Consider the following 7,998-nt stretch of genomic DNA (forward strand, 5'->3'; position numbering starts at 1 on the left):
TCCAATAGTACAGTTGAGGCAGCAGAGACACTCAAATCTCAGGGAAAGGGAAAATAATCCTCATAAATAATTGATAATTTAGATCCTAAAATTCTGAATACAGACAATACTGTATGTCAGTAGTACTCTAGTTGCCTGAATTAAAAGTAACCTGCCCCCTCTTACTGGCACTCACGAATTTCCTAAGCTCTCCCTTGCAGTGTATTTCCTTGGTTTAGCTTTCAATACCTAGAAGAGTACAGCTTACCTTGATATTTTACTCTTCTAAATTATTCATAAAATATTAAAGAATAATTCTGACACCAATTCCTTTGATAAGTATAAACAGCTCCATCTCTCATTTATTTACTAGAATAATCCTTTTATTTATACCCAAATTTCCTCAAGTCCATTTATCAAGATCTTTTATAGCCATTTTTCACCCAGAAGAACACAGTAGAAAAACAGGGATAGCCTGTTTTGGTTAAAAAAAAAAAAAAGAGGGGCACTGCAAGTGAGAGCAGTTTATGAGTTCCTATTTAGGATTTGATTCATATCCTACATATAAATCAAGATTTCCTATCTTATGTAAATTTATTCTTGCTATTGTAAATGATAATAAATCTAAAACCAAAAAGACCCTAGTCAAGGTTAGAATATTACAAGATACTTCATTACCTTAATTAAGGTGGTTGAAATACTATGTCCACTTTTTTTTTTTTAACTTTTTATTTTATATTGGAGTATAGCCGATTAACAATGTTGTGATATACTATGTCCACTTTTTTTTTTTTAACTTTTTATTTTATATTGGAGTATAGCCGATTAACAATGTTGTGATATACTATGTCCACTTTAGATGTGGCTGAGGGTAAGACAGGCTAGAAGAAAATACCCAGGATATAGAAAGCTAGGTAAGCAGGTGGGCTGACCATATTTATGCGTATCACTATTTCATAACAAAAAAACTGGTTTAAAAATCATTGCTATAAAGATATGGAGCCTCCTAATTATCAAAAATAATGAGTTACAACAGATTTTATAAATAAGTAGTCTACTGCTTTCAGATGAAGAAATATAACCCTTTGGTAAGCTGGCCTTCTGTAACACTTGCTTTTGTTGCCCACCCCCAACTTGTCCTCAGACCCTGTTTTCATCACTTCCTTTTCTTTAACACAGTCCTAAACGCATTTAAAAAATCTTTCTCTGATCCTTCCCCCATTCCCTTTGGTTTTCTCTTACTCTTCCTTTTACTGTCTTTTTCTCCACTTGATTTCAGGAACCCCTTTGCTGTCTCATCACTGTTTTCCTCATGTCCGGATACTCTTTTCCCTGTATCCCAAGACATCCATAGTCTGCCTGAGTTTGCAAGCTGTTTTCTGAATGCTCCAAATATCCTGTTTTAACTCTCATTTAAGCAGTCCCCTCTTCTTCTGGCCTAACCAATAAGCCACTCTTCCTCCTTGTTCCCCCACAAAACTATCATTCCCTCAGATAACCCAGCTAAGTGGTAGAGCAGTAGACTCTTCGAACTAAGTCACACTAATGTAAATAGTTGATAATCTTTACTTACACCTGCCCAACCCCCATCCTATCCGATGCCCTCAGGGAGACGTTTACTAAAATAATTTTACTTGGTAAAATCTCATAAAATCAGGCTAGAAAATTGGAACTGGAGAATGTGTGTGGTGGAATTAACTGGAGACTCATCTTTAAACATACAAAACTACCTATTTCCAGTATATTCCACCCTTAGAACAGGTAAGGAATTGGTAAACAAAGAGAATATCGATCTCTGTTGGGATTTCCTGGTTCTATTTGATTCCTAAGGTCTGATTAAGTTATGTACAACCTTTGAGATCCAATAACTGAGGGAAAGGGAAAGAAGGGTATGGTATGCTAAAGGTCTGTCATGGTTTCCAATGTCCGGAGGCAGGTAATACTGTCAGTCAGGGGATCCTAGAACACAGAAACCCCAGTGCCAGAAAAAAAGAGAGGTGTAATAGTTATGGATCCAGAAGGTCAGAAGGATCTCAAAGTTTTCTGTCCCATATCTGTTCACCTCTCTTCTCCCTCTAGCTGATCACAGAAACACTTGTTTTGATTATATGAAAGTAATATTAACTAACATTTATGACTATTTACTCATGGCACAGTAACAAACATCAAATTGTAGTTAGCTATAAGCTTTACTATATTCTACTCAAGTGTCTAATCTTCATAGTTCTGTTCATATGGTAGGTTTACTTTACTAATTAAAACAACAGTACCAACAACTAGAGGGAACATTAGAAATGCCCAGTAAGTACAGGTTGCATGAATTAATAAATACTGTGTGTATTTAAAGTGGCAGGTATCAATCACTCAAACAGTCATTGAGCATCTACTATATGTAGATCAGGGATTACCTTTAGTTTATCTGGGGAAAATAGTATAGACTTCACTGAAAATTTGCTGTGAGGATGTAGAAGGGTACAGCAGAACCTCACTAATGACACCCTCCATCCCCCCCTGCCTCTGTCCCCATGTTTCCTATCTCTGCACTCTCTCTAGCTATACAACCAACTGGAAAGTTAGTTCTCCTTCTTCATTCTCTTGAATTAGCCAGTTTTATTCTGATCATCCATTAACTGCTATTAATTAGTATGTGCTTTAAAGTTGCATCTGCACAACAGTTCCATCTTTGCCTTAGTAAATAAGATGACTATTTGCAAAAACTGCTCCAAAATCAGAACAGGGAGGATCGAACAGAAATAACACAAATTACTGACATCAAGTAGCACCTCTTTCCTGGACAGCTGTGTCCTTATATGGAAACACTGTTCAAGTATAATAGTGATCTAGAAGGATAGGGAGAAAGTACTACTAAGTGATCATAGCCTAGTTTCAGAATGGCTGCTAAGACAGGGCAGCATTTAACAACTTTAATAAAGAAGGGCCATATTACAAAATGATGTCATGTTCAACTTAATACATTGAGTTTTATGAAAAAACATTTCAAGGATATATTCACAGGGTCCATTTGAAGAGGTACAAAGATTCATGCACATCCTTTTCACTGATATCCACAGAATCACATAAAGAGTCTGACAGCCACAGAGATTGCATGCCATGTCTACATATACCACATCCATGTACACACATATTCTTCAACTCCTCAAAGTCATATGCACATTCAGACATACAGAGTCATATTTATGTTTGATATCCTGGGCAAATATAAAAAGTTGAAATATCAAAATAAAACATTCTTCATTCCTTTTTTAAAACTTATAACAATTAGGTATGTGTGAACAAAGTCTGAATTAAATTATTTACTCTTTAAAATGAGCCTTTTCTTTACTTTAGCTGATTCTATTATTTGACAATATGAAAACTGCCCAGTCACAAAAGTCCTTCCAATATTTTAGAGACCATATTCTAAAATCTAAGCCAATTTATTTTCATGTTAATCTGTCTTATGAACACAATTTACTAGAGAACAGGTAAATAGCATTTACCAGGTTCTAAATCATTATACTGCAGTAAGCCTTAGGATCAAATGAGATTCCACTTCACACCCACTGAGACGGCTATTAAAAAAAAAAAAGGAAGACAAGTATTTGTGAGGATGTGAAGAAATGGGGACGCTTGTAACATTCCTGGTAGGAATGTAAAATGTGCAAGCCATTGTGCAAAATGGTTTGGTAGTTCCTCAAGAAATTAAACATAGAATTACCATATGACTCAAAAAAACTGAAAACAAGTATTCAAACAAATTCATACTTGTACACAATGGTCAGAGCAGCACTATTCACAACAGCCAGGTAGAAACAAACCAAATGTCCATCAGTACATGAATGGATAAACAAAATGTGGTATATCCCTATGCTATGGACTGAAGGTTTGTGTCCCCTTAAACTTCATATGCTGAAGCCCTAATCCACAATGTGATGGTATCTGGAAGTGGAGCCTTTGGGAGGAAATTTGGTCATGAGGGTAGAACCCTCATGAATGGGATCAGTGGTCTTATAAGAAGCGACACAAGAGAGGTGATCTCTCTTCACCATATGAGCAAAAAGTAGCCATCTGCAAACCAGGAGGTGGGCCCCTGCCGAACACTGAATTTGCCGGCATCTTGATCTTGATGTTCCCAACCTCCAGAACCGTGAGAGATAAATGTTTGCTGCTTAAACCTAAGTGTCCATCGACAGATGAATGGATAAAGAAGATGTGGCACATATATACAATGGAATATTACTCAGCCATAAAAAGAAACAAAATTGAGTTATTTGTAGTGAGGTGGATGGACCTAGAGTCTGTCATACAGAGTGAAGTAAGTCAGAAAGAGAAAAACAAACACCGTATGCTAACACATATATATGGAATCTAAAAAAAAAAAAAAAAAAGGTTCTGAAGAACCTAGGGGCAGGACAGGAATAAAGATGCAGACATAGAGAATGGACTTGAGGACACGGGGAGAGGACGGGTAAGCTGGGACGAAGTGAGAGAGTGGCATGGACTTATATATACTACCAAATGTAAAATAGCTAGCTAGTGGGAAGCAGCTGCATAGCACAGGGAGATCAGCTCGGTGCTCTGTCACCACCTAGAGGGGTGAGATAGGGAGGGTGGGAGGAAGACGCAAGAGGGAGGAGATATGGGGATATATGTATATGTATAGCTGATTCACTTTTTTATTCAGCAGAAACTAACACACCATTGTAAGGCAATTATACTCCAATAAAGATGTTTTAAAAAAATAAATAAATGTTTGCTGCTTAATCCACCTAGTCTATGGTATTTTGTTATAGTTGCCTGAACTGATTAAGACATGATATAATGAAATATTATTCTGCCATAAAAAGGAATGAAATACTGATACATGCTACAACATGGATGAGCTCTGAAAACATGCTAAGTGAAAGAATCCCACATTATGTGATTCCATCATATGAAGTAACCAGAATAGGGAAATCTATAGAGACAGAAAGCAGATTGGTGGCTACCAAGGGCTGAAGGAGGGATTAATGGAGACTGAGTGCTTAATGGGTATGGAGTTTTCTTCAGGAGCAATGAAAATGTTTTGGAATTTGACAGAGGTGATAGCTGCACAACACTGTGAATGTAGTAAACACTACTGGATTGTTTACTTTAAAATGGTTCATCTCATGCTATGTGAATTTTATCTCAGTTTTTTAAAAAGCTTAGGAATTCATAAAATAACAAACTTAGTTGTTTTAAATTTTATTTTCTTTAGTAATAATAGAAAATTATTAGCCAGTGACTAAAGAGTTAAATGTAATTACTTCAAAAATGGTGCATGGGAACAGTGAAACTGAATCCTGGATTTTAAAATCTGATCAAAGAAAGGTTTAAGCAGCATCTCATTTTCAATCAACACATACAGGTGCACACACACATTGAAGAGTATGTATCAAAATATGTCTCAATTTAAGGAGAATTATTCTCCAAAATGTATCCATCATAAATATCACCTTGTATGCATTTGAGTTTCTACCAAGTTGTTCACTTGACAAGGGGCTGTCTTGATTTGTGTATTCTGAGAAACAAAGTACTTGCTGGAGAAGATACTTAGCATGGGAAAAAACTCAATCAAGTTTCCCTTCAAAATTTGGGAAACTTTAAAGTTACCTGACAGAAATGGTAAAAAAAGAGGTAAAGAAATTTAGCACTGACTTAGTAGTTTCTGATGTCAAGACTCCACAGTTCCACTGGATGTCATTGTATACAAAGCCTTTTAGATACCACTTTAAAAAGCAATCCACTAAATAATTATATTATGCAGACAATAAACATATACCTACAGTACAAAAAGGAAAAAAATGTATCGTGCTATGTAAATGGATACATGTAGAATTTCCAATGGCGGTCTCAGATAGATTCAAAAAGTGCTTCATATTAAAAACTTTAGGTGATGTAACCTAAAAAACTATATAGATGGTTCAAAAAGTAGCTCTACTGATAACAAAGACACAGATGTAAAAGATGCATAGAGTTTGAAAAAAATTGTTTTATGAAATTTGAGATGTAAAAAAAATTCCTAACCTAATATTAACTTTATATAATTTTCAATATATTCAAGTTAACAAAAAGAACCCTTTTGGGATCTTCTAAATGGGAAAATAGAGGATCACTTTATATTCAAGGATTAACAGCTTTAGCATTAGAAAAAAGACTGAAAAGAGCTACACCATAAAATGCTAAAAGTGATTATTTTGAAGGCTAAAAGTAATTACTTCGGGATTGTGATTTTAATTTTCTCTACCTCCTCTGCATTTTCAACATTTTCTTCCATCTACATGTATTACTCAATTAAAACAAAAGCAGTAAGAATTAAAAATAAAATTTATTTTCTCAAGAGGTCTAAAACTTGTATGACATGGAATCAATGAATTTCTGTTCTGGAATAGGCCAAGAGTCTCCCAGTCTAAACTTCTGCCAAATCGGAATCATCTTATCTACAATATTTGACATCATCCAGCTTTTCCCTGATATACAGATCAATATTCTGAAAACAGCTTGTTCCATTATTACCAGTTGAAAACTTCTTTATTGATTCATCAATAATTTTATTTAGTCTCTATTTATGCCAGGGGCTGAGGTCTTTATTTGAGGTATTTTTCTCAGGAGTCCCTTAAGCCTTCACTTTTCCAGGCTCTATATCCAATTCTGCTCCTTTGTATACCCTACCTGGCATTCATTAACATTCTTCTTAGAGAGGCATAGTCAGGACTTAAAACAACATTCCAAGTGATTTCTGATCAACCCTAGTCAAAATTAGTAGTCCCAGGATACCTGAACATTTTTCTTAGATGAATGTAGACTACATCAGCATTGCCAGCATTACATAAGAGTGACAGCTTAAGATTATAGTCAACTGAATCATCCAGGTCTATTTTACTAGCAACTTAAATGTTCCAAATCTAAAGTTTAAGCAGCACATTTTTCCACAATCAATTTTAGAAAAGTTTAAATACGGGGGAAAAATTGGCTTTATAATAAAGAAAATATATCTATTTCCTGATCACAGAAAGCTCTCCATCCCCCTTCTATATTTTTAGCTTGACTAATCAATGAAAACAAGCAATCTATTTACTCCTTGTTTTATCTATAGGGAATTGTACACATTTAATGTTCAGTTTAGGAAGAAAATCACATCATCAGAGGCAGTGTGGTTGATGAATGAATGAAAAATGAACACAGAAATGGTGAAGAAATTACTATCCCTGGGCTTTTTAGAAACCACCAATGCACAAACTTAGTTTTCCAATCAGTGTTTCCTCAGCAGCAATGATGCCAAGCCCAGAAGGGATGACAATTTCTCTTCTACATCCCTTATATATAAAGTTATATTAAGTTCCAAGAAGGGGTTTATAGGACTCTAGTTTTCCCCATCTGTATAATGTCTAAAATTATAAAAATACAGCCACCAATTTATTCCCAGGTTAAAAAAACTTGATATAAATCCTTGGGAAGCAAGAAATTTTAATATTCTAAGTTTCATATACAAAGCTGAAGGTTAAATTATACATTAGTCTTACTAGTGATAACCTCACTCAGTGAAATCTCTATATAACTTCTCCAGTACCAAGATTTATCATAATCTGCTAAAAATGAGAGAAGCTACGCCTATTTGAAACTTTTTGCCTGCCATTATTTTGTTCAAAACCATACAAGTGGTAGCCTAATAAGTGGTTAGATAGGATGCTTCCTACCTGCATAAGTACTTAATATGCCTACTTTTATCCTACACAGATTTAATTAACAGAGTGTCACTTCACACACATGTGTAATTTTCCCAGAAATGGTAAAAGAATTAAGTGTTAGGGCTTCCCTGGTGGCGCAGTGGTTGAGAGTCCGCCTGCCGATGCAGGGGACACGGGTTCGTGCCCCGGTCCGGGAAGATCCCACATGCCGTGGAGTGGCTGGGCCCGTGAGCCATGGCCGCTGAGCCTGTGCATCCGGAGCCTGTGCTCCGCAACGGCAGAGGCCACAACAGTGAGAGGCCCACATACT

At 35.8% G+C, this 7,998-nt stretch overlaps 1 protein-coding gene across 5 annotated transcripts in view; it reads right to left on the bottom strand.

Annotated features, from left to right (window-relative positions):
* The window catches only part of GSK3B (glycogen synthase kinase 3 beta), a 196,830-nt gene that overhangs the window by 21,266 nt on the left and 167,566 nt on the right, over window positions 1-7,998 (bottom strand). The window lies entirely within an intron of this gene.

This window comes from Neophocaena asiaeorientalis, unplaced genomic scaffold (assembly GCF_003031525.2).
Source record: "Neophocaena asiaeorientalis asiaeorientalis breed wild unplaced genomic scaffold, Neophocaena_asiaeorientalis_V1.1 scaffold671, whole genome shotgun sequence".
In the NCBI taxonomy this organism is placed as follows: Eukaryota; Metazoa; Chordata; class Mammalia; order Artiodactyla; family Phocoenidae; genus Neophocaena; species Neophocaena asiaeorientalis.